A 26,341-nucleotide genomic window follows, 5' to 3' on the forward strand; every position below is an offset into this window, starting at 1 on the left:
TTCACTATTCACTCAGCCTATATTCAATAATAAACATAACAAAAACTGCCTGCTAATGCATGGGTAAATCTTCAAAGGGAACAGTGATACATTTTAACCTCTTTCACCTCATCCTGCTTGCTGTTTCACTATCTAAACAATGAAAACATAATATAAGTAAAATTTGTTTCATTTTGATATTATGATTAACAGACACCAAACAGGCTCGTGTAGCTGCATAATTATATGAGCGTCATCTTCACTCTGCATATTTATAACAAAACACGGCTCAAATAAACCTGCCTCCTTTCATTTCCATTGAAAAGATTGAACATTACCCGGTCTCTTTTGCAGAATATCAGTTTTAATAACCAATAATGGCCATTATAACAGTATAACGTACATTAAATTTAAACGATAAAGGTAAGCAATCAGTCAATGTGCAGAATCAGTGTATGTGGTTACATAAATTAATATATTAGCTTATCTTTGCACTCAGCCAAAACAGTTAACTGAGAACAAGTGATTCAAAAGACATAAGAATTGTTAGATAGAGAAAACAAGATTAATTCAATTTCACGTTTAACAATTATAGTGAGATGAGATCATCCAGCAGGTGAACTGTCTGACATGCACTACACTCTTACCTGGGGTTTATGCTCACCCTCTGAACTACTGGCTGCAGCTCTTGGCAGAGAGTGTGCGTGTGTGTGGTCACATGATTTGTGTTTTTTGTCGTGTACTAGAATGAACGGAGAACTTTTCAGAACCGCTAAATGAAACGCTGGTGTATTTCCCGCGATTTCTCTGCGCCTCCTTTGCGTTTCTTCTCTCTAACTCTTGACTATTTTGACAAATACACACAGACGACGCACGCTCACACGGAGTCTAAAATAGGAGTTTGTGATTGGGCCAGCCCAATGTCAATACCGAAAAGAGCCAATGGGCTGCAGAGTGTCACATGGGCCGGCCCGGTCTGTCTATCCGGGAAAAAAAGTCACAGATCACAGCAGAGTCAATTAATAAGGCAGAAAAAAACGATAGGCTGCTAAGCCTTTTATGGGCCGATCAAATCATAAGACGATGATCAGCCCGGCCCAAAAAGTACGTTGGCCCACCGGGAAAGTGCCCGGTCTGCCAGATGGCCAGTCCGCCCCTGAGTACTAAAATTGAATAAATAATTTTGTAGTGCACAAGAATATCAATATAAAAACAACAATAAAACAACATAATAAAGACACACAGGAAGATTTAAACAAAAAATCTGAAATTGCACACAAACACAGACGTTTTTAAAACAACCCTGTTTTCCCAATAGACTTGAATTAAAAATTGTAATTTTTTATAAACCTGAATATAGAAACCAATTTAAGATATAGCAAGAAACATCTTAAAAATACCAATGACAATCCGTAAAATATACAGTCAAACTTGTAAAAAGAACTGCAGAATTCTGAATAAACATCTCAAAACATTTTTCAATAAAACATTAAAATAATATAAAAATATATATATATATATATATATATATATATATATATATATATATATATATATATATATATATATATGTTAGGGTTGGGCATCTAAGCTATAATGCCGGTCCGATACGCATCTCGATACAAAGAATACGATCCGATATAGCGATACATTTGTGACATAGCGATGCAACACGATACGATTTACACCCATATCACGATACAATGCGATAATTCAGCACTAACCTATTAGATCAAGTTTATGAGATGATGTAAGAAAGGATGCTGTGCCATTGAATGAGTTTGATTATTTATTAACCAAGTAAAACGAAGACTTTTTTTACAAACTGGCTTTTCTCTCAGAGCCAGAGTGTCAGTTTACAGTAGAGGGCCATTTTAGAACCTATAGCACATATTATTTAAGTATTTTCAAGATAAACAGAATGTATAAGTGCAGTATATATTATAAATGTATAGATTTGCACTCTTTCAACATAAAGGTTTACCATTGCACAACAACAATTGTGATTTAACTTTTCAACTATGAAAACAAGTTTTACAAAGATATTTTACCACTGAATATTCAAAACTTAAGGTCGTGAACTAGCAGTGTTATGCTGCTTTGAAACAACAGGCTAATAAAAATATAAATAAATAAAAATTAACAGGAGGAGGTGTTTAAAACCTTTGTTCTCCGTGACACTAGGCTGAATATCTTTGCAGATGAACAATGCAATAGCATTCGTTATAGGCGTAGAGAGCAGAACTGTTGCGCATGGAGATAACTTTCAATGCTTTTCTCACCACTTTTGGAGCTGGTAGCTACAGTTGAAGCATAGCAGGAAGCCGGGGATGCAGGAACACTGGAAGATGCTTCCACAACAACACTGAGACACCGCTTCAAGTGAGATATCAGATTAGTCGTACAGCCCGTGTATTTTACAGATGCGCGGCACATTTTGCAAATTGCATCTGTCCTGTCAAGTTGTCCATCCTTTTTGCAGAATCCATAATGTTGCCATACTTTAGATTTAAAACTCAGTGAGGAATAAAATGTTTGTTTTGCTTCTCGCGCTTTCTGAGGGCACACTACTAACTACATCCGCACACCTGATACACTGAGTTGTAACTTAGTGTAAGTGTACACATCCGCAAGCCCGTTGCTAATGCATACTTTATGTGGGTTGATTAAATTATGCGCCAAAAACAGGTTGACAACACTTGTTAATAAATAAAAAATACATTCTATATTAAAAATATAAGCTGTATCTTGAAAAAAAAAACGATGCATCTCGCAAAAATCGATGCATCTCGATTTGCTTCCAAAATTTCATTCATCCTCTGCTGCTCTACCGATGCACTCGCATCGTACACGCACATGACCGCGTATCGATACATATCGGTTAATCTTCCCATCCCTAATATATATGTGTGTGTGTGTGTATATATATATATATATATATATGTATGTATATATAGAAATGCAAATTAAAGAAACAAATTGCTCAAGTATCAGGGAAAATCTTAATACACTTAAAATGTTGTTTAAAAAATAAAACAAAATAGTGATGTAGACATTTGACACATTAGCTTTCTCTTTCATCCTCCATCCCTGTCAGGAGCAAGTTGTAGCCACCTTGTAATGCATTTTTCCACTTCTTTATCAGTGGCGTGGTATAGACATTTGTCCTCACTGCATCTGTGATTAAAAGATAAACAGATAATTGGTAGTAAACAAGTACTAATGTTTAAAAAAAAAAAATGCTTGATCTCATAAAAGTAAAACATAAATGTGACTGTATATAGATTTTTTTTGTTCCTCTGGTTATAATTCAAAGACATACAGAGATGGAACAGACCCTAATTGTATTGAAATGTATATTCAAAACCAACTTACTGAATATGACAGTCCAAAAGGGGAGTACACGAAAGGCCACTTCTTAATTTGGCCCGCTCCAGTTAATTTGTTTAGCCAAGGAGTTAGCCAAAAGCTTTTCCAGGATACGGCAAACTGCTTAGTGGAAAACACCAATGATTCCAAAGTAGGCTACCTACAAAGCAAAAAAAAAATAAATAAATTAAAAATTAAAAAAAAAAAAAAACTTAAAACACTTTGAAATTAGCAAGAGCTTGAACTTACCAGTTTCTTCATTTGTTCGGGCTGCTTCTTTAGTTGATTTTCAAGCTTTTCCAAATCAAATTTGACAAAAGAAGGTCAAATGTGTTTACATCTGGAATTTCATCACGTCTGTTTTGGTTTTGCTGTGAGAATCAGGCCCAGCTGCTGCTTTATGACGTTGCATGATTTTAAAACTTCAGTCACTCATGCTAAAAAAGAAAAATAACAGATTAGTATAAATCAACCTGTAGCTTATTCTCATACAATTTGTGTAAATACAACAGTGGGTTAGACACTGCTGATATTCTCTAGTTGATCTTTACTTTAGCCGCATTAAACCTTAACAAATTTAGTGATGTCTTGAATTCTTACAAAGACATCACAAGATGCAATAAGTTCTGTCTTGATCTCCAACTGCACTAGAACAAGGACTGTAAATGTTCATAGGTGTACTGGAATGTACAGTATCTGTGCATCTTGATGGTGGTCTTAAGACTTCTGCCATAGTTATTGATGGTGATGGTACTTGTGGTGCTGAATTGATTTCTGAAATCTTCATATCAGTTTTTTCTCCAGCCTCTTTGTTCCAAATAATTTTTCTTCATCATGGTATAGTTGTGTCTTTACTGTCCCTTGATCAGATACATTTACAAAACATTACTTTAGTATAGTGCCAGGGCAAAACTCACAGGTTGTAATAGATCAATGACATTATGTTGACACTATGTTTAAAATAATTGCAAACAAACCTGTTCTTTCTTTAGATGCATGACGGGCGATCATCGTCGTCATCTGTCTACCAGTCAGAAGTCACAGTTGCTTTTGGATGTTTGAGTCGAGCTTCCTCATATGCATTTATAATAAAACAAAAATCGCATTGTTGTTAAACTCCCGTTAAAAAAAAAAAAAAAAAAAAAGTTCAAATCCTGAAATACTATCAAAGTTAATTAATGCCTATAATACCTATAGTGTAAATAATCAGTACACTGAAGGTTGTACAAGATTTATTCGGAGATTCATGCAGAGTGACAGCCTTATGAATCTGAGACATAGATTTGTTAGATGGCCAAGCACATGCATTATTCTGTACCCATGAAGATTAACCTACCATTGTAAAAAATGTTTGATGATGATGATAGCCAATAACAATAAACCATTTCAGCTGTTTGTGAAGCAATTAGTAATGCAAGGTCTGAAAAGCTCAATCTATGTTGAAAATGCATCAGCAGTTTACAGCTTATAATGGACTTTAAGCACCTAACTATAACATGCCTATTCATGTTTAAAAGAGTGTGCCATTGACATCTTTGGTCGTGATGTGCTGCAAAATGATCTCACTAACCTTTGTTAAACAAGAACAATAAGACTTAACCAACAAATATTGTTACCCATTCGTTTAAATTGACAGAATTTATCACTGTCAATAAAAAAAAAACATCAAAATCTGCTTTAATACGTTCAGTTTTACATTAACTGAACATTACAGCTTGAACATAAGATATAAGTGATTCACATAGGCTAACACATATGAATTAAAGCGCATACTAATATATTTCTCTTGGATAATTTAAAGAGAATAGTTAACAGTGTCGAGTTTAGATCACTTTTTGTGACCCACTGCATAAACAAGTTAAACAATAACTGTAACGAGGAGACTGACACGGACGGATCCATTATGCAGTATTTATTGCTCAAGCTCTCATTTACACACACAACATGCACTAACGTGCAAACACACAACAACAACAGTCTATGATGAATAAAGACTGGCGATGGATAGACATGGTGAGTATTACCAGGCATAGATCGAGGGCAGGCTGCTAGTATCAGAGTCCGTGAACCAGGCGTGAGTCGTGGGCAGGTAGCAAACATCAGAGTCCGCATAACAGGCGTGGTTCGTGGGCAGGCAGCGAGTATCAGAGTCCGTATACAATGCAAGGGTCGTGGGCAGGCAGAAGGCAAAGCAGAGTCAAGAAACAGGCTAGAGTAATACACAAGAAATCATGCAGGGATAACACTCAGAAATGCTGGCCGGGGCTAAACAAGACTTCGCCCTGAATGAGCGTTTGGTGCTGGCTTATAAAGGGTACGTTGGTCATTAACAGGATTTTGTTCAGGTGTGCAAGATCAGAGTGAAAGGATGATGTAATGCTTAGAAGTCCGGAGATGCCTCTGCTGGCCAGCGAGGGGAATGACTGGGACCGAGTCGGTGACAATAACATTTTATTAATCCAAAACGATTAGTTTTTATTTACACATGATCACAGAATTAATACTGTTGGATAAGTATACGCCTGTACAATGATTTTTTCAACACCCACAGTACTTTATAATGTTAAATCAGAAAAAAAAAAAAAAAGTTTTGCCATGTTAGTGTTAATCTAGTATGGGTAACTGCAGCCTGGAGAAATGGGCGTGGTAAAAGGTAGGGGCGTGGCGAAAGGTTTTTCATTGGTCAAAAAATTTTTCCGGTAGAGGCGTGGCAAAAGGTTTTTTATTGGTCAGGTTTTCTTTTCGGTCAAATGTGTTGGCCAATCAGCAATCACCAAACGCTTGCACAACGGCGTCGGTAAAGACATGATGTTGACTGCTGTAAACAGACATGTATTAAGATTTACGATCAAAACAGTTTGGTAATATGTTTAGGTGTCCGTTTTGTGTGAATATTTTGAGAGCTTTACACATGATACACACTCATCTGCAAAGTCACAAACCTCGCACAGTTTATCACGAACGTAAGTACTAGTTATTTTGCGATATGCATTTTAATATAATTTGTTTGTGTCATATGTGATGACGTGAACAGCGATCTCTCATAGAAATCTGACACATGCCAATGTGTACTTGCAAATTAGCCTACATTCATGTTTATTTTACATCTAAAACTTGTCATTTATTAACATGCATTTAAAAATATAGCAAATATGTTCACTTAGAGGAAAAAAAGTGCACTAAAATCATAGTATAAAATATAGGCTAGGAACATGCATGTACATATTTGTAATTCCAATGGTTGAAAACATAAGTGGACTTTTTTGCACCATTTCACAAAATTTGTTGCATATATGACACATTTTATGCAAGTAAAATCCAAATATGAATTTGTATGTCAACAAGTAATTTCATATTTTTCATCTATGCATAAGGGATGTTACTTTTTTGTTACATTTGAAACTTCTTATTTTAAACATGCTTTACTTTAAATGATTTTAATACATGACTTTTTGATGATGATTCTTGCAGATTTATCATTTATATTTTATATTTGTTTAAATGTTTATATACATTTTATAACATTACCTAGGACATTCCAATGTAGTGTTTCTCCAATAACTGTGAAGTCTTTGCTCATGGTAAGTTTTACAATGTACAATGACAACTGCATAATTTTAGAACTAAATAACATCTTTTACTATTAGCCTTGTACATTGCTCCTGAGGTTGGGTTTGACTATTCTGAGGTGTGTCTTTGCTCAACACTTTCTTCAACACTTTCTCAGCCAGTATAAAAAAAGAATTTTTAGCTTTGTAGTAATTGTCTCTTTTATTTAAAACAGGCTATATGACTTGCATAAGGAGATTGTGGTGTGGGTTCTTGCTTGAAGACTCAGGGTAAATAAAAAATCTTTTTATACATTTAAAGTGATGTCAGTTAGCACTTTGCAATTAATTTTTGTTTTCCCTCAAGGTCTCCTTAAGAACGAAAAAGACCTAGAAATATGAAATTTTGAAATATATATATACATACATACATACACACTGGCCACTTTATTAAGTACACCTTACTACAGAGGTGTCAAGGTCATTTCTTGGAGGACCGCAGCTCTTCACAGTTTTGCTCCAACCCTAATCTAACACATCTGATCCAAAAAATCAAGGTGATCAAGACTCTTTTGAATGCCTTGATTATTTAGAGTAGATTTGTTTGATTACAGTTGGAGCAAAACTGTGCAGAGCTGCGGTCCTCCAAGAATTGACTTTGACACCTATGCCTTACTAGTATCGGGTTGGACCCCATTTGCCTTCAGAACTGCCATAATCCTTCGTGGCATAGATTCAACAAGGTACTGGAAAATTTCTTAGAGATTTTGGTCCATATTTACATGATAGCATCACGGAAGTTTCTGCAGAATCTCCTGTTCCACCACATCCCAAAGGTGCTGTATTGGATTGAGATCTGACTATATAACTATATGTGAGCAGTACGATTTTTAAAATGTCTCAAACACTGCTTTTCAATTTACAACTACCAATGTAGCAGAAATCACTTTTTTAAAGTAAATTTTTCCACTAGATGGCAGCACAATACCATTTATTGTGGATTGCTGCACTTGTAGGCTTGTTTTTTATTCTTAGTTTAAAGACAATGAAATTGCAGTGCAATCAAATTTACTAATTATTTAATCAAACTTACAACCTAATTAATTTACACATTATACTTTCCCAGTTATTACATTCCATCATAGTTGTGCTTTAGTGTCATCCTAAATGATGGGACTTAAATAGCACAAGTGTCATAAAGGCTCTTCAATGCTTAAAACCTGCCAATCAGCTTGTGTTTGTAATTATCAAATATATGTGTGTATGTGTATATACATACACATTTCATTTTACAAAATATGTATACATGCATTTCCCTTCAGCTATGGATCCCAGAGAAGGTCTTAGTGATGTATGTTTAAATTTATTTTATTTTTTCAATTTATTTTATAGTTTTTTTTTTTTTTTTTAGTTTTCATTTTTACATTCGTCATTTATTATTTTGTGTGTGTGTGTGTGTGTGTGTGTGTGTGTGTGTGTGTGTGTGTGTGTGTTTCGTCTTTAATTCAGCTACCATCAGACCTGTTCTGAAAGGTTCTTTTAGATGTTTATGATGAAGGGGATGGAGCATTCCTCACTGTTACTTGGTCAAATATAGAGTGGAGTTCAAGCTCTCCAGATGTTAATCCTGTGGTTGGCTCTACAAAAACACCATTGGATACTGTGGCAATTGGAGAAAAAGGGATGTACAGAGCATTCAGACAAGAGTTTAATGGCTTCTGCTCTATGCACTGCTACTACACGATGAATGGATGGATTTGTACTTAATGGATTGTCATGAACTGAGGGATGTATGGATTTTTAGTCAGTGGAAGGCATGTTTTTTAAGAGATTGTTTTATTTGTTTTTTGATAATTAAACTGAAATGTTTAATGAACTTGTGTCTGTGTTCTAATTAAATTGATTAATATCACTTAACATAAGTTTATTAATGAGTTAACTTTGTTATAAATCTGTGATATTTGAACAATATATATTTACCCGACATAAAATGTATTTTCAAAGTCTTTTTAATTTAAATTATTTTAGGCAATAATTTCAGTGACACTGGGAAACAACTAAGTCACAGTTTAAAATGGTATAGAATAGAACACTTTTCTAAGTAGTGCATTTATACATAGCCAGTAAAAAGAACCAAAACATATAATTTGTCTAATGATATTTAAGCATTTGTATCCTTAAGAATGCTGATTTACCAACTATTTTAATGAAACTTGTGATTACATTTAATTCATTCTTTATTCTTAACACCAGTAGCATAAAGTAGAATGATCCAAACAAGCAGCTTAAGTAATATATTATTCTAATTGGCCAACGCATTTGACCGGAAATAAAACCTTTGACCAATGAAAAACCTTTTACCCCGCCCCTACCGGAAAAAACTTTCGACCAATGAAAAACCTTTTGCCACGCCCCTACCTTTTGCCACGCCCATTTCTCCAGGCTGCAGTTACCCCCTACTCGTGTTAATGGATTCGTCTACAGAAATAATTAAAATAGTTTTCAGTTACTACACACGTTACAATCTAACATTGTGTAAAAGGAACAGGAACTTTCAGACGTTTGTAACTGTTAGCATTAGCATACATTAGCTCCAGTCGTGTTTCTTAAAGCAAGTTACATTTCGTATCAAACTGTTTTAAATTACTAAACGCTGTTACAACTAAACACCGTGGAAATAATTTAAGCTCTAAATTCGCTAAGTATACAGTACACAAGCAGTAAAAAGCTTACCTTTCTGACCGGAATACACAGGAAAATTTTGAAAAAACAAACTTTTTTCTTCTTGTGATCTTCATGCCATGGTGGTTGACAACCAGCTTTTTGGAGCATTACCGCCACCATCTGGATTGGAGTTTGGATCAGGAGCTTACTCACGCATGTGTTTATTATGAAACCAACTTCTGCTTTAAAAAAAACAGTCAGCACTGGGGCCTGTTTCAGAAAGGAGGTTAAGTGAAAACTCAGAGTATTTTAACCCTGAAATGAGAGAAACTCTGGGTTTTCCGTTTCAAAAAGACAGGTTTGTTAAACTGGAGAAAGCAGGGTAAGTCAAGCCTGTTTCTGAACGAGAGGTAACTTTAACTCAAAGTCAGTTACCATGGTAACTTACTCTGTGAATCTAACCTGGTCCAGAGCAGGTTTTATTCTCTAAACTCAGAGTTTTTGTTGGTCTAGTCCCCTTTTTTAAAGATGAAGCGTATTTCTCACCTTAGCCTTACGTCTCCGCACACCTATTTTAGAGCTCATTTTGGACATGTGCATAAAAACGATTGATGGAGACGTCATGATTCACATAACTTTTGAAAATACGCATAATAAAACATGTGCATAACTTAGTAGGTAAAATATACACATACACACATAGATATACACATATATCTATGTTCGGGAGTTTTCCTGGATGTTAGTATGCATTTTTTTTAAAATGAAAATTTTTATTTGACATCACTTTTCTACATTGATGGATCACTTATCGCACGGGCATTCCTGACAAAAAGCTTGTGTTTGTGTGTATGAAAATGTACTATTCACTCTCCCTGTTAAATTTGATCTAATCATGTGCTGAAATACACCTCCTCTCCTGCTTTCACTGCTCATACTGACGGAGCGATTCGTTTGTGAATGAATCTCCATTATGAACGACTCGTTCGCTAGCCGACAATAATACAATTTTCTGGCAGCGCAGCATCTCGTTGTCATATTTCTTTTGCATTGTTTGCTGATTTTATTTAACAAACCTAGCATAAACCGAGTGTTTAGTGCAAGTTGGTGCTACTTTGCCTTATGGTGAATGCAGTAAGTGACTATAGCTATTATTATCAATAACGTGACCTGTTTAGCACAAATTTCAAAACATACAAAAACGTAAAAAAACTTAATCCTATGAAATGTTCTGCCTTTGTGCTTTGTTTTCTTTGTTTGCTCGTTACTACACTCGTAGACAGCGCTTAAGCCCAGCATCTTCACGTAATAACACTGTCTTGACTAGTGCGGTTGAATGACATTTGTCCTGGGAGCACTGTACCAATGTGGCGGCGCTATAGACGCATGCTCAGGGTCCCTATGCGATATCTAGTGTATATGTCTATGTCACAAATTGAGGAGCGGGGAAAGGAGGCGGAGTGGCGTGACAACGCGGGGAATCCTTCACAAACTGAGGAGCGATCACAAACCGAAAGTGGCGAGAGCGTCAAAGTAGCCAGAAGTCATTCATTTTTTAACGAGAACCGGCGGCGAGAAACAGCGGCGCGTCTTCATTGGCCATGACGCGGTTCGGCGGCAAGCAATCAGAATGAAGTAGTCCACTGCTTGAGCGGAGTTCAGAGAACACAGACCTGTAAACTTTGGTTCCGACCACAGTTGTTCCCAAGAGTTTTATTATTGCGATTCCTGGATTTTCAATTATTAAAAATCGCGACGACGTGGGGCCCCCTAATCACGCGGGGCCCCCCCGCGGTGCGTGCCCTGCGGGCCCGTCCGCTACGCCACTGCTTAAGAACATCATTGAGATGTGAGATGTGGAATGTTCTTTAAAGAATATTATAGCAATAAAACATCTGCACAAAGCTAGCACATTTTATCTGAAACATTTTAAAAACATTTTAAGAGTATTGAAATGGCATCAGATTAAACAATGTTCTCTTAGAAAACATTTTCACAATGTTTCATAAAACCAAAGTAAGAACATTCTCACAGTCACATTAGAGAAATGTTATAAGAACATGATTTCGTTTCAATATCAAGACAGAAAGACAATTAACGTACTAATTTTAACCTGTACTTATTAAAATATACAAAATGCTATGTTCAAATACTTATTGCATGCAAATAAGTAAAACCTAATGGTTTAAAAAATAAATGACAATTAATTAGCATTTCATACAATTATGAATATAAGTATTATGTGTCAGCAAATTATTCTTGTTTAATATACCAGATTTTTAAAATTGTTTTCTTTTTATTAGTTTAATTTGTTACACGTTATACAATGAGCACTAGAATATAAGAAAATGCAGTGCTTTAAACTTTTTTTCCACATTGCTACTGTAAAATTAAATATGTTAAATGGTTATAGAGAGTGTTTTATTTTTGGAAACAAAAAAGAAAACAAACAATGTCATTAACAAACATGTAGAATATTTAGAGAATATCCCAGGTAGTAGGCGTAGTCGCGACCTTGCGCAACGTTCCCTAAAAGTTCCCTAAAGGTAACAAAAGTCCAGAACTTTTACAAAACATTAGGGATATGTTCTTAAAACGTTCTCTTTTAATCCTAAAACAACGTTTTAAATGTGACTTTAGGATGTTCTGTTTTGGTCATTCTATGGTCACATAATAACGTTACAAAGAGAACCTTCTTTAACATTAACAGAACGTTTTAACATGGTTCTCCTTTAGTCATAGAATAATGTTTTGAATATGACTTTAAAAGGATGTTCTGTTTTGGTCATTCTATGGTCACATAATAACATTACAAAGAGAACTTTTCTAACATTAACAGAACGTTTTCACATGGTTCTCCTTTAGTCATATAACATTTTGAATATGACTTTAAGAGGATGTTCTATTTTGGTCATTCTATGGTCACATAATAATGTTACAAAGACAACCTTTCTGACATCACAGACTAAAATGCAAAAAAGGTGTGTTATTAAGGCCATTTGAAAATGAAAGCAAACTTCGTCCCGCAGCACTAATAGACGCGGCCGCCATTATTAAAAGCAAAATCGAGGTTGCGGTGGGAAGAAACCCGGAAGTATCGTTGGGAGTTACATATTAACATTGTGTACCTGGCTGTATATCTTATCAGCGAAGAGAAAGTGACACAAATTTATCATTTTATCGCCTTCCGAGGGACCCAAAGGTCCATTCTGAATGAATGGTAAAAATAAAAAAGGGATATCAGAGCTAATTTTCAGCTAAGTTAAGGGAAATGGCATTAGTTAGCTAACGTTTTCTTTTCCAAACACACGTTTTAGATGCCATTTATCAAACTCAAGTTAATGAACTGATTCTTTCACTATATTAGACTTGTCACGATACTGAATTTAAAGAAAAACCGTCAAAAGCATCCCCACGGTGTTTAATGAAGAAGATTTCTATTCTCTTAGTGTGAAGTATTTTCTAAGTGTAAAGCAGTTAATTTTCTCTTCACAAAATGTATGTAGTGTTTGCAGCAAACATGCCAGCCTGTGTTAAAAATACAGTGATATGTCTGTGTAAGATGAGAGTGCCTGCACAGGAGCAACACTAGGAGAAGGCTGAGTGACTGATTGTGTAGAATAACTGAATATGTAAAGCACTGATTATATATGTTAAATACTTGTATGAAGCTATATTTGTCAGAAGTTAGAATGAGTAACATATTATCAAGTTATTATCCTATCATAACAATGTATGTAAACACTTAGTTCTTTTGCATAAGTTGCATCTATACTTTGCTGACATAGACCTGTAACATCTCTGTTGACATGAGCTAGTGGGCTGAGAGCCAAGAATAGCAGGACCCTTTAGACTAGAAACCTATTCAAAAATGGTCAAAAGTTAAAAAGAGACTTAGGGGTGTGTCAAATAATCCTGTATAAAAATTGTAACAAACACACTGAAACTTTAGAAGGTGCAGGAGAGACTTCAGAAGGTGTCCAGGAGAGACTTCAGAATGCTCTGGGGTCTGCTCTGCTCTTTCTCGGCTTTATTATGGAGAATAAAGTCTATTTTCTGATATTCAAAACCTCTGGTCTGATAATTTCTAATTGATTAGACGTCGAATTTACGACAAATGGCGCCCAACGTGGGGCTCGTCCGGGATTTGAACCCGGGACTCAGGATTTACTGAGGACTGAAAAAGCTACATGTGTTCAGAGACATTCAAAAGAGACACTAACAAGAGACTGATGAACTGATCAAAGAGAAAAAACGCTCCACCAGAACTTTACATCAGCTGAGTCAAAGTAAGAAGCCAGCCCAAAGAGAGAGGGGGAAACACTGTGCCCTGATATGAAGGAATTTCAGGACAACATATGAAGACTGTTGCGCCAATCTGGAGCTAGTTGTCTCAGGTTGCGAGGGGGGATAGTCTGACAGTCCATCTCAAAGTAGCTCCTAAAGTCCAAATTAAGTTCAAGCATTACAGAAGGAAAATTAAGAACAAAAGTGTAGCTACCCATTCTTGTATCAAATCAGACTCCTGTCAATTTTAGAGAAATTATTATCATGCAAATTTGTAAGAAAAAAAAAAAAGTGTTATAAGGTAATTTTAAGGTGAAACTTTAAATGATGAAATTATATATTATGATGAATGGTAAATAATTTGAGTTTAAGTTTCAGTAGGCTTAATAAAAGTCCTTAAACATTGAAGGATAAATTACAATGCAGCAGATTGACTAAAGAAAAAGAGAAAAAGCTTTTGATAAGGCAATAAATAATTTGGAGAATAAATAAGAATATAACTAAGTATTTAAGTTCAAATTAAGTAAAGGAAAATCTTAACATAATTGTATTGTGAATGGCCTAAATCAAGATTGGATATTGAAAACTGGAAAGAGATTCAAATTTAGAAAAATGATTTACAGTTAAAGGGAAGATTGAAATAACAATTGAAATAAATTCATAAGATATGGTAAGGTCAAAAAATAATACTTCTAAATTACTATAAAACAAATTGAAAGAGAAAAGTGTTTAAGAAAAAAATATTGTTTTACATGAAAACATATGTGAAAAATAATTAGAAGAAAATATTAAGGAATAATAGTTAAAACAGAGCAAAGAGAAATTTACAAAACATACAGTAAGTTTTAGTCAGCTGATAAAAAAGTGCATCAAAATTGTATAAACAACTAGTTTAATGGGAGTGCCTTAGGAAATAATTATGAGCCAAAAGAAAATAACTCAAAGACAAAAAAGGAATTAATATATAGATCAGAAAATAAATTAGCAAAGAAAGAAGTGTCAAATTCCAACTAAATGATTGTCATTACAGGACTGAGATGCAGATAAAATCAGCCAGCACAGTGAGGATTAAAATGGATTAGATGCAGATCTGTCCAGAAAGAAAACCACTAAATGCTGAAATAGGTATAAAACTCTATTGAAAAGTGTAAAAATATAAGAGCACTAATAGAAACATCTAGATACTGTAATATGCAAGATGTCCTAGACATTTCTATTTAAGTTTAAACTTAAAGTAGTAATAAATTATAAGTAACTAATAATATTTAATTGAAGTTAATTTGATAATTAAAATAAATGGTTAATCAAGACAGATAAAAGAGGCTTAATGTTGTTAATATGATTTAAGAGCAATCAATAGGAAAAGATTTTCCAGCTGAAGTTCATATTGTATGTAAAGATATGTTCTTTTGGATGATAAATATTTCAAGTGGTTTGGTTTCTATTGAGTTAATTTTAGGTAACTACCAGAGGAGGGTAGAAACTTGTTTGTACTTGTGTAGCTTGATGAATAGCAAACGCTGTATACACCAGATGGCATAAAAAGTTAATATTTAGGGAGAAGATCTTAGGATGAACACTGTCACAATATGTGGATGATTGAATCAACTGCAACTTCACAGAGCTCTAGTTCAATTAAAAGACTTGACTGGAGACCATTGCTCCAAACAGTGAGATAATGACTGTTTTTGATGTTGACTGGATAGAGAATTATTCTGTAAACAAGCACAGTTGAGAAACTATGATGAGTAGATGATTGGAGATGGTAGCAAAAGCAAATTATGAAGCTGGAACAGTTATTACATTTGTGACAAAAGAAGTATTTCCTAAATTTTGAAATGCCTTCAGAAATAAGTTAATAAAGGGTTTGCATTCATAAAGTAATTAAAATTATAGTTAATAAGTGAACAATAAATAAAAACATCTAAAGGGGTATGAAAAATTATGAATAAAGCAAAAAAGAGAATAATTGTATTATGCTCAATTACCAGAAATGGCTGAAAGAGATGAAGATGATCCATCAAGACCAACGCTCAATGAAATATGTGAAAATAATAAACTTAATGGGATTAATTTGCTAACAAAGTGCATTGGTGAGTGATGGCATGGGAACTGACAGAAACAGGCATCTAACACTGCATCGCATGAACTGCTATTGGGTCGACCCTTGAAAGAAACCTTGCAAGAAACCGCATGAAACTTTGCATAAAACCTGGCATATAATCTCACCTATAACCTTGCACATAACCTCTTGGAATGGTTTGCAAAGATGTCAAATGCAGTAGGGACTTTAATAAAGAAACAAATAATTGCCATGTGCAAAGCGATATCTGTGCAGGAAACCAGAAAGGAGCCATGTGAGAGAGCAGTGATACAAGGTCCAACTGGTCTAGGTGATTGAGTCTATCTGAGGATGCTCTGGAGAGCTCAGGAGGAAAGGACCATATCTGGATGTGGGCAAATCCAACAGCTGCCAAAGGGGATGCCATTGATGAGGTACCAATGCCTCAAAGGAGCGAAAGGGAACAACTCCAGCAAGGGAAAGCTGACCGGAAACAGGAAGCCTAAATATTCCAAAGCTCTAAACTACTAAGTGCAACGTGTGGAAGCAAGAGTTTATCAGAGCAAAGAAAAGAGTGATTCTGATAATATGCCTGAGTACCACATACAGCAGTGCCACAAGTCAAGGGATGATGAATGCACAACTGCATATTTCAGAACTCAGACTCTCAACCACACATCTCCATCAACATCTTTTCAAAGTTTAATGAAGATGCTGATAGCTTAGAAGAAGAGAAACAAGGATGAGCAAAGATCAAGATCAACATTTGATGCTTTTTACGTTTGCATATTGATTTTGTTTGCATATTGCTTTCAGGGTACCTATATATAATATCACTTTAGTATATTCTACATGAGTGTGAAAACTAGCAGCTAGCACTGAACCAACTGAATACTTATGCTTAAAACTTTATTGTCTTTGATGTGTTAAGGGAAAACAGAGTACAGTCTTTTACTTCCTTCAAATCAAGAGGGAAGATGTTTGGCTGGACTTCTGTCAAAGTACAGTGGCATAATCTAGTCAATTGATAACTGCTATGTGGCTAATATCAGTCACTAGATAGAGGTAATTAAGAGAACTGGATTATGAAATTGCACTTTGGGGTTAAAAGACAATAATATTAAGACTAAAGTCTTAAGAGGAGGGATTGAAGAAGATTTCTATTCTCTTAGTGTGAAGTATTTTCTAAGTGTAAAGCAGTTAATTTTCTCTTCACAAAATGTATGTAGTGTTTGCAGCAAACATGCCAGCCTGTGTTAAAAATACAGTAATATGTCTGTGTAAGATGAGAGTGCCTGCACAGGAGCAACACTAGGAGAAGGCTGAGTGACTGATTGTGTAGAATAACTGAATATGTAAAGCACTGATTATATATGTTAAATACTTGTATGAAGCTATATTTGTCAGAAGTTAGAATGAGTAACATATTATCAAGTTATTATCCTATCATAACAATGTATGTAAACACTTAGTTCTTTTGCATAAGTTGCATCTATACTTTGCTGACATAGACCTGTAACATCTCTGTTGACATGAGCTAGTGGGCTGAGAGCCAAGAATAGCAGGACCCTTTAGACTAGAAACCTATTCAAAAATGGTCAAAAGTTAAAAAGAGACTTAGGGGTGTGTCAAATAATCCTGTATAAAAATTGTAACAAACACACTGAAACTTTAGAAGGTGCAGGAGAGACTTCAGAAGGTGTCCAGGAGAGACTTCAGAATGCTCTGGGGTCTGCTCTGCTCTTTCTCGGCTTTATTATGGAGAATAAAGTCTATTTTCTGATATTCAAAACCTCTGGTCTGATAATTTCTAATTGATTAGACGTCGAATTTACGACATTAACTCGTGCCATGAACTGAAACCTAGGAGGACACTTAAGCGTATTACTCTTACAGAGATTGTGATGTTGTTTGATGCTAAATTGCTTTTAATTGTTTATAATAAACTTACTGAATAATATTAAAGTGATGTTTACACCATTTCTGCATTTTGAAATCTCGGCAACAGCCGGAGGTTTGTAATGTACAGCATGTTACTGCAGTGTTTACAGTGCTGGTCCTATGCTTCCGGGTTTCTTCCCACCAAAGCCTCGCTTTGGTTTTTTTAAAATGGCAGCCGCGTGAAATAAGAGTATTCTAATAGCTAGGGATGGCTGACGTGAAGCTGACGTTTCTACACAGTGTCGAAATCTCAAAGCGCAAGTGTTTCTAAACACTGCACCGAAGCATGATCCGAAACATCCAGGTCACGTGACCAAAGTGTTTCGAAACACCTGGTCACGTGACTAAAGTGATTCAAAGCATTGATCAGTTCAGAAGCATTTTGAGACCTGGGGCCTGTTTCAGAAAGGAGGTTAAGTGAAAACTCAGAGTATTTTAACCCTGAAATGAGAGAAACTCTGGGTTTTCCATTTCAAAATGGCAGGTTTGTCAAACTCAATAAATCAGGGTAAGTCAAGCCTGTTTCTGAAAGAAAGGTAACTTTAACTCAGAGTCAGTTACTGTGGTAACTTACTCTGTGAATCTAACCTGGTCCGGAGCAGGTTTTATTCCCTAAACTCTGAGTTTCTGTCGGTCTCCTCCCCTTTTTTAAAGATGAAGCGTATTTCTCGCCTTAGCCTTACGTTTCCACACACCTATTTTAGAGCTCATTTTGGAGATGCCCATAAAAACGATTGATGGATACGTCGTGATTAACATAACTTTTGAAAATACGCATAATTAAACATGTGTATAACTGAGTAGGTTAAACTTTTATTTGATAAGATGTACATAAACTACGAAGTGCACTTAACAAATTACAGTATGTACATTAAAAAAAGGTTTGTTAGAGATGATGATGAAAATGTGTGTGAATGCACAAAACAGCAGACTGAGCACACTGTAGAACATCTTAAATGTTGTTTTAGTCATTCTAAAATGCCTTAACTGTTTCATTATTAGTGTATATTATTAATTACCTCCGAGCGTCTGGAGCGTGTCAAGATCTCCGCGTCTGGCTTCAAACGCCCCCACGTGTTCATTGTGTGTCAGTTGCCTTCTGAGGCGCAAGTACATAAAAAAATCATTGACGCAGCTTCTTCTACCGCAGTAAATTCTGTTTTTACTGTTGATATTTGGCGCAAGTTAATCAGGAAGTGACGATTGTGTTCTCTTCGACTGTTTGGATAAAAACGCTGCTTTATTTTTAGGCGTTATTCCAGTTTTGCACAAATTTATGTAATAGCCTATATTTTGATGGAAACACAACAGCTATTGCCTACATTTTTGTCACACACAGAACAAAGTCATGTACGAGGCTTGTCCTTTTTTTCATAAATAATTAGCTTAACCTTCGACATGCACTGTTACTAGATTAATGGGATTATTATTCTGTCTAAAAATTATTTTATTACTGCTTACCTTCTTAATGTTCTAAACTTCTATCACTTGATCAATAAAAAGGCAGACACACGACAAGTGCGCTGTTAAATCTATTAAAACTGATAAAAGTGTATAAAAGTTTAGAAAAAAGTATAAACGTCACACATTACATTACTTATTTTATTATACTTAAATGTTTAAATACTTAAAATTAAAAATTACGCATTGACTTGAGCAGCTGTTTTCCCACGCTAACTGTCTCTGTTTCACTGATGGTTGCTTCTTTTAAATATATACACTCATATTTGCTATAACTTTGCATGAGCAAATCAAGTTCAGCCGGAGAAAGAAATGGTGATCTTTTTTTTAAGATGTTGCCATAGTCACTCGTAATATCTGCGCTCCATTGATAATGCCTTTTATAGTCACGGTGTGCGCGCTTAACTCTGAGTTGGTCTACTCAAAGTTGATTGACCCAGCTCAGATCAGCTATTCTGAAACCGAAAATTCTGAGTTTTTAATCTCTTGGTAAATCAACTCAGAGTTCAAGTTTAAACTCTGAGTTGTTTGAACCTCCTTACTGAAACAGGCCCCTGGAGAATCTGCATTTGACTGACAGGGTCTGTAAACAATCTTATATGGCCTAGTGGACTGTGCGAGTTCACGTTGATACTATGGTTCAAATCACTTTTTGGTTCGAATCCCGACTTGTACAAATACTCCAAAATCATGATTTAGGTGTTTTAATAATGTTACTGTTTTATGGTGTAGTCTAGATAGGATACAGCTGCTGATATGCCATCAATTTACCATAATTTTTGTATCACTGTAAAACAATGATTAATATTTTTACAGTACAGTGATGGGTTTAGGGTTTGGGTAGACGTTAATAAAATACAACTGTGTCTTATCTAGCAACAACCCTGTTTTATGACCAAAACAAGACATTTATTCACACAGTGTTTATTCAGTGTCAGACCAATATAAAAACAAAACGATACAAGAACAAAGCATTTGAAACTGATATTAAACATTTCAAAATTGCTCTAACAGGACGAATTCTAACCCAATATCCCCGCATGGTAGTCAAGAACCCTAACCGCTCCACTAAATCAATTGAAGGGTTGAGGCTATAAAGTAGGGTTTAATAGCACAATTTGCTCAACTGTTCTTCGCTGAAGCTGTTCCAGAGCAATACACGAAAAAATGACCACTAGGTGTCACCGTAGATTGGGTTTCGAAACTTTTAGAAGCTTAAACACATTTGCTTTGACTGCTTCAGTGTTTCATGAAGCCTCGCTTTGCCCAACACTACTAATACCCAGTGCTCATGGTCTCAAAATTCAAAAGCAAATGGGTAAAATGTGTCATCAATGTTCACCGTGCTCGAGAATGAGCATTATAGCTGTAGTGTAGCGTGTAACTGCTTCATTCTAGAGGGTTTGAAAAAACAGACTCGTCTCTGGGAGTCGATTCCTGTCTTCGAGTCGATTCCTGCATAGGTCCATTGAGAATCAAGGAATCGTCTCTTTTGGAGTCGACTCCCTATCCCTAAGCAACTGCACTCAATCTGGCTGTCAACAAAACTGGTCATGTGGCTGTTTTCACCAATTTCAGGTAAGTTTAGTCCCTAAAAGCACTGAAATATTACATGCAAATGTTCCCAACTCTTTTCTTACTGGTAACTAACATATTTCTGTCAAATATTTATTTTATACAGATGGTTAGCACCTTAGCATAGGTAACGCTAGCGTTAGGCTAACGTAGTGAGCTCGTGTTTATAAAAGTTTTGGCTTTTAATTACATCTTTATGTGTAGATGAAAGTTTTTTGTCAATGTTTAATTGGAGGTAGTCTAGTATATTTAGCCTAAAATATCCACTGTACTGTCAAAAATAATATAAAAACCCCTTGTGAAAAAACAGCTTAAACCAGTTAACCAAACTTAGACTGTTTTAAGCTGTTTTTCCAGCAGGAACGTTAGAACATACTTTCACAGTAAAGTTAAATATTAATTTTAAAAAGTGCTTTGTGATTTCAGGACTGACACAATTACCCCCACAACAGAATAGAAGAGATTTAGGGTGCTTTATCTGTAGTTCGCTTCATTTGGTCCGGACCAAGGGCAATAAATGATACATTGTTGCATTTTCTGCCGTCTTTGGGTCGTTTTCTTACCACATTGTTGGCTTTAGTCCGAACCAGTTAAAAAGAACCGAAATGCAGTCATCTGACAAAATCCACATCTCTCATTGGCCAGATGTTGTTGAACATATTTCCTAAACTGCTTTTCGATTGGTCAGAATTCACATGTGGAAAAATGCCAATGAACTCACGCAAGTAAACAAACCGGCAGACACAAAATGCCACTTTTTACTATGAAGGGACGACTATGCTGGCTGATTGTATGCCTACTTTAGACAAACTATACATGTTTTTTAGCCCCCCCCCCCCTCTCTCTCTCTCTGTTGGTAAAGCGCTGTCAACAAATATTTAATATTTTCCTCCATATCAAATAACGCACAGCGCATCGGCCTACGGCAGCTGGATTAGTCCAAAAGACGCTGTCCTTTTTGCGTTGGGCCTGTTTTAGTACAGATCATATTCTCACCACAAACGAACCGCTGCAGGGTTTGTTTGAAACCGTACTGAGACCACCTCTTCAAGCAGGTCTCGATCAAGTGACACTGAGGGCCCTAACATACACCTGGCGCAATAAGGCGCAAGACGTGTTTGCAACAATGTGTTGCTATTTTCAGACCAGCGCAACCATAATTTTCCCGTTTTGCATCACTTTGTTTAAAAAGCAAATCCAAAAAATTTTTAATTAATTATTAAAAAAATATTTTATAATTATGTTAAAGTATAATGCTTCAACAATGTCACCAGCGATCGTAACTCTATGGATGACTGGAATTCACACACAATAGCTTACAACTACAAATACAAACATGTTCCTCATCCTGACTGATTACACACACACCACCGGAGGATTGTCAAGGACTGATTACACACAGTATTTAAGCAGCACATACTCCCGTCACTGAGTCTTTACATCACAACGTGTTTCCTTTGTCTCGTTTTGCAGTTTTTTATTTATTTTTTATTACCCTCACCTTGTTATTCTGCTTATCTCTGCCTGCCTATTGACTATGACTCTGGATTGCCTTTATACATCTGTTTGCCCCTGTTTTGACCATTGCTTGCCTGACCTCCTTAATAAACCTGCATTTGGATCCTAACTCTGTTGTCAGTGTCACATCCCTTGGTTACAGTTACCACTAAACAGGTTTAAAATGTTTTAAAGAATGTTTACCTATCTTTTAAAAGAACATTCTGTGAACTAAACTACAACTAGCCCTAATTAGGTTCTGACAATGTTACCCCCAAATGTGGTTACAATATTTTAGAGAATGTTTTCCTATCTTTTAAGAGAATGTTCTGGGAAGTGAAATAAAACAATGATTAAACATTGTAATAACGTTAAAGTATAATGTTGTAAGAATGTTACTTAGAAACGTATTTAGAATGTATTTAGAGAATGTTTTCCAACCATTAAAGAGAACATTTTGGAAACTTGAAGAAAACCCATTAATAATGTTATACAAATGTTAGAATATAATGTTCTAAAATTGTTACCAGCGATTGTTTTTAGAATGTTTCTAGAGAATGTTTACCTACCATTAAAGAGAACATTCTGGGAACTTAAAGAAAACTAGCCGCTAATAATGTTATAAGAATGTTAGAATATAATGTTCTAAAATTGTTACCAGCGAATGTGGTTAGAATGTTTCTAGAAAATGTTTTCCAACCATTAAAGAGAACATTCTGGGAACTTAAAGAAAACTAGCTGCAAATAATGTTATACGAATGTTTGAATATAATGTCCTAAAATTGTTACCAGCGAATGTGGTTAAAATTTTTTCCAACCATTAAAGAGAACATTCTGGGAACTTAAAGAAAACTAGCCGCCGAAAACAGTAATGCAACATTGCTTGGTAATATTCTCAGAACATGTGTAGAACTAAAATTTCTAGCTGGGAGCATTGTCTTCTGAGGCGCAAGTACATTTATTAAATAAAAAATAATTGGCGCAGCTTCTTCAACCGCAGTAAATTCTGTTTTTACTGTTGATATTTGGCGCAAGTTAATCAGAAAGTCATGATTTTGTTCTCTTTGACTCATTGGATGGAAAGGCTGCTTTATTCGCATCTTTTAGGCGTTATTCCAGTTTTGCACAAATTTATGTAATATATTTGGATGGAAACATAGATATTGCCTACATTTTTGTCACACACAGAACAAAGTCACGTACGAGAATGTCTTGTCCTTTTCTCATAAATAATTAGCTTAACCTTTGACATGTACTGTTACTAGATTAATGGGATTACTATTCTTTCTAAAAAGTATTTTTAGCACTGCTTACCTTCTAAATGTTATATCAACCTCTATCACTTGATCAATAAAAAGGCAGACACACAAGTGCACTGCTAAATCTATTAAAACTACTAAACATGTATAAAAGTTTAGAAACATTTTATAAACGTCCCACATTACATTACTTATTTTATTATACTTAAATATTTAAATACTTTAAATTAAAAAATTATGCATTAACTTGAGCAGCTGTTTTCTCACGCTAACTGTCTGTTTCACTGATGATTGCTTCTTTTTAAATATATACACTCATATTTGCTATAACTTTGCATGAGCAGATCAAATTCAGCCGGACAAGGAAATGCTGATCTCTTTTTTTTAAGATGTTGCCATAGTCACTCGTTATATCTGCGCTCCATTGATAATGTCTTTTTATAGTCACCGTGTGCGCGCTTAACGTTTGAGGTTACAGAAGTAACGCTTCGTTCCCCGAGGAGGGGAACGGAAGTGCTATAAAGTGGATTTGATCTTGGAAAATCCACGTATGGGAGGTTTCGGTTCAGAAGCCGCTTGTCTGAAAGAGTATTGAACGGGCCAATGAATGCAATGAATTGGCAGCGTAAGCTTGCGCAGATGTGCTTCATTGCTAATTATCCCTGCATATAAGCACACCTGGAGCGAGCAAACGCCATCCTTTTAAGCTGAAGAGACTTTCTAACAGCTAAGGCAGTGGTTCCCAACCTGGGGTCCGCGCCCCCCCTAAGGGGAGCGCCAGAGTTCACAGGGGGGGCGCGGGAGAGGATAAGTATTGAGGTAGAAAAAGGCATAAAAATGGTCCACTAATATAAAGGGCTTTGCAATTAATCGAAAATCCGATTTAGATTTCGGTTTCAAACGATTATAAAAAAGCATTAATCGAGATAAATGATTATTGCATCATATTTCGCCACAGTTGTACACGTGTTGCTCTTAAAAGCGCGAAAGAGCTTATGTGTGTGTGCAGCACGATCACGCAGTCAGAAGCATGCGGCCGGTCAGCATTCACTCTCATTCGCACACTGAGACGAGCAGAGGAGCGCAGACATCTAAAGGCATCTTAACGTGAACGCTTTAATGGTCAAATAGGTGTCAAAACGCGGTGTTTAGTGATTATTTACATTAACCCTCATTTGTGTAATAAACAAACGAGTTGAGGATCAAAAAACGTCAAAGAGAAACCATTAAAGATACAGCGCTATAATCCTTCTGCCGCCTGTTTTTATTATTATTAAACAAACATAACGAGAAAACCTTTGCTGCTCTTGACTGAAGGAATGCTGTAGCTAAAGTGTTTTTCTTACAGTAAAGATGCTTAAAGCACAGTTTGTTTCATATTTTTATTCTATTGTATTTATTTCTCTTTCCATTGCAGGGTGAAAAATAACTGTATGTATACAGTTGAAGTCAGAATTATTAGCCCTCTTGAAAATTAGCAAACCTTTTCCTGCCCAATTTCTGTTTCATGGAAAGAATATTTTATTAACTTATTTCTGAACATAATAGTTTTGATATCTCATTTCTAATTACTGATTTCTTTTTGTCTTTGCTATAATGACAGCACATAATATTTTACTAGATATTTTTCAAAATACAAGCATTCAGATTAAAGTGCAGTTCAAAGGCTTAATTAGAGTAATAAGGCAAGTCATTATAACGGTAGTTTATTCTGCAGACAATCAAAAATATTTATTGCTTAAGGGGGCTAATAATATTGACCTTAAATTGGTTTCAAAATATTTAAACCTGTCTTTATTCTAGCTAAAATAAAACAAATAGAAGAAAAAATATTATAGGAAATACTGTTAAAATTCCTTGCTCTGTTAAACATAATTTGGGAAATATTTATAAAAAAAAAAATCTCAGGAGCGCTAATAATTTTGACTTTAACTGGCAATGGTTTTGAATAATCGTGATTACAATTATGACCAAAATAATCGTGATTATGATTTTTCCCAAAATCAAGCAGCCCAAAAAATAAAAAATAATCTAAACACATGCTTAAAATTCCAACATAATAGTGAAAATAATTAAAATAAATAACTTTAAATAATTATTTAAATTTTGCTCACTCGGGCAATCTGCTTGTCAACGTGTCGTAAAGGCAAAATCAAAACAAAAATGGCAGACAAACGTAAATGCTGTGTTCTTCAGAGGCGAAGAAAAAGATTAGACAGTATGACAAAGCCTACCTAAATTTTGGTTTTATTGAAGGCCAAGTTAAAACTGATTAATTAATATTTTCTATACATATTACTATATATTAATATTACACAAACACACACACACACACACACACACACACACACATATATATATATATATATATATATATATATATATATATACACACAGTACATATGTGTGTGCGTGCGTGTGTATTTATATGGTGGGGGGGCTCCAATGTTTGTATATGTTTATGGGGGGGGCCCCAAAGAAAAAGGTTGGGAACCACTGAGCTAAGGGACAGTCATTATGGCGACATAGCACTTCCGTTCCCCTCCTCGGGGAACGAAGGGTTACTTCTGTAACCTCAAACGTTCCCCTTCGGTTGGGGAACTTCAGTGCTATAAAGTGGATTTGATCTTGGAAAATCCACGTATGGGAGAACTATCGAAAACGCCATAATGACTGCAACAACGTAGTGGGCCAGCAAG

At 35.4% G+C, this 26,341-nt stretch overlaps 3 long non-coding RNA genes across 4 annotated transcripts; 2 read left to right on the forward strand and 1 right to left on the reverse strand.

Annotated features, from left to right (window-relative positions):
• Window positions 1-3,038: 3,038 nt before the first annotated feature.
• LOC147840808 (uncharacterized) lies at window positions 3,039-3,785 on the reverse strand. The gene is made up of 3 exons (XR_015507330.1): window positions 3,598-3,785; window positions 3,355-3,508; window positions 3,039-3,156 (listed from the first exon to the last, which is right to left on the reverse strand). It is a non-coding gene; the product is annotated as an uncharacterized LOC147840808 (long non-coding RNA).
• A 2,386-nt stretch (window positions 3,786-6,171) lies between these two features.
• LOC147840809 (uncharacterized) lies at window positions 6,172-7,621 on the forward strand. The gene is made up of 4 exons (XR_015507321.2): window positions 6,172-6,311; window positions 6,996-7,036; window positions 7,133-7,187; window positions 7,511-7,621. It is a non-coding gene; the product is annotated as an uncharacterized LOC147840809 (long non-coding RNA).
• Window positions 7,622-8,311: 690 nt separating this feature from the next.
• Window positions 8,312-23,424, forward strand: LOC147840810 (uncharacterized). 2 transcript variants are annotated; one of them, XR_015507331.1, is made up of 3 exons: window positions 8,312-10,238; window positions 18,655-18,941; window positions 23,316-23,424. It is a non-coding gene; the product is annotated as an uncharacterized LOC147840810 (long non-coding RNA). The 2 variants fall into 2 exon arrangements; XR_015507332.1 differs by having other exon boundaries at window positions 9,824-9,942; window positions 18,358-18,941.
• Window positions 23,425-26,341: the final 2,917 nt, after the last annotated feature.

Source organism: Danio rerio, chromosome 14 (genome assembly GCF_052040795.2).
Source record: "Danio rerio strain M-AB ecotype USA chromosome 14, GRCz13ab, whole genome shotgun sequence".
In the NCBI taxonomy this organism is placed as follows: domain Eukaryota; kingdom Metazoa; phylum Chordata; class Actinopteri; order Cypriniformes; family Danionidae; genus Danio; species Danio rerio.